This window comes from Hevea brasiliensis, unplaced genomic scaffold (genome assembly GCF_030052815.1).
Source record: "Hevea brasiliensis isolate MT/VB/25A 57/8 unplaced genomic scaffold, ASM3005281v1 Scaf24, whole genome shotgun sequence".
Taxonomy (NCBI): Eukaryota; Viridiplantae; Streptophyta; class Magnoliopsida; order Malpighiales; family Euphorbiaceae; genus Hevea; species Hevea brasiliensis.
Genome location: NW_026614740.1, coordinates 300,093 through 301,675, shown reverse-complemented (window position 1 = coordinate 301,675; position 1,583 = coordinate 300,093). Strand labels below are relative to the sequence as shown.

The window sequence follows — 1,583 nt, the reverse complement described above, 5'->3', positions numbered from 1 at the left end:
CAAAGTGAATTTTGGTTCATCAGTTTCAATTATCCGGTTTGTCATTGGTTCATTGTTCTACCAAGATTCTCAAATTGTAGTTGGTTCAAGCTTAGATCTATGATGATTTTTGAATAATTGGATGTTTGAATGTTTGTGTATTCAGATTTTTTTTTTCGCATATTTAGGTGTATGTATTATGTTGATTTTTTTAATATACTTCAGCAATAAACAAGTTAAATGTGTCTAATGGGTTATACCTAGCATCAAGGTTCATTTGCTTTTCAAGAAAAAGATTTTATGTATATATATATATATATATTTTTTTTTTTTTTTTTTTTTTTCAGGAAAAAGCCTTAGCTGCTCTGGCAATAGAGGACAAGAAAAGACAGTATGCTGCTGCTGAGAAGCATCTTGAAGATGATTGCATTCAGCCCTTCACACGTCTGATTAAACACCTTGCATATAGATGATTGTTGTATTCTTTTATTTGTTCAGGTTCATTTTTTCTATTATTACAAAAACTATGAAGTAATTCTCTGATGTGCCAATGATACTTCCACTTCTGGTTTTCTATCCTTTTTATTTGGTGTAAGGAGCAAGTGCTAATTCAGTAGTGTTTTGAATCGGATCATTCTCCAGATTAAGTTATTGAGTGCTACGTGTGACTTTAGTTGCAACAAGTTCAAAAATTATTGCATGCTCCTTAGCGCATAGCCTTTGTAAATTATCAGTATCAGGAACAATGTGCTCTTCTTCCATCAAAACATTCCACAGCCTTTGTTACAGGAACTACAACACAATGTAATTACAGCTTGTCAGCTTCACAAAAATGACCATATAATTCAAAACAATTTTATCATCTGTGTTTTGTGAAAGGAGCTCATTATTGTGGGTTGGTAAAGAATTCATGGGACTACAACCCACTGATCTTGCACCTTTGGATTCTTTAGTGTAGCCCAATTGCCTAGATGACAATGCGCGCCTATAACTTGAGATCACATTGGGATCCAGTTTTGATAGACATGATTCCTTTGATGAATGCTTCCATAGCGGCTTTGACAATAAAATTTGTTCCGAACATCTATTTCTTCAGATTTCACAGAATAAACAGAATCATGCAGCTTTTTAACAGAAGCATCAAAACCCAGATGCTGAAAAGTATTGGATTTTGAGCTAACGTAAATAGCATAATCAGAAAATGATGAATTTGGCTTCAAAGATTCACCCATTTCGAAATCCAACTCATCATCGAGACCATCCATGAGCTCCCAAGTGTTGATGAAAGAGTTAGGTGAAAAAGATTCACAAGGTTCTGCAGGGGCTTGTGTTTTATGAGTGATCTTGGTGAACGTGGGCGGTGAATGGGGTTGATCAAGTGGATTTTTCCTGTTCAATTTGGAGTTTATGGGTTCAACGAGAAGGAGAGAGCCACAAGTGGTGGAGGTAAGAGACACAAGGTGGTGGGAATCACCTTTACTTGTAGGAGGATGATGGACAAGTGGGGTTTGAAGCGAAAGAGCTCTAGGGACTACTGGTGAAGAATACTGATTGTTGTTGGCGTGGAGGGTGTTAAGTTTTGAAGTGGAACAGGAACAGCCCAT

General features: G+C 36.4%; 1 pseudogene; it reads right to left on the bottom strand.

The window, feature by feature from the left end:
• Positions 1 to 771: 771 nt before the first annotated feature.
• On the bottom strand, positions 772 to 1,583 carry LOC110648215 (uncharacterized protein At5g39865-like; annotated as a pseudogene).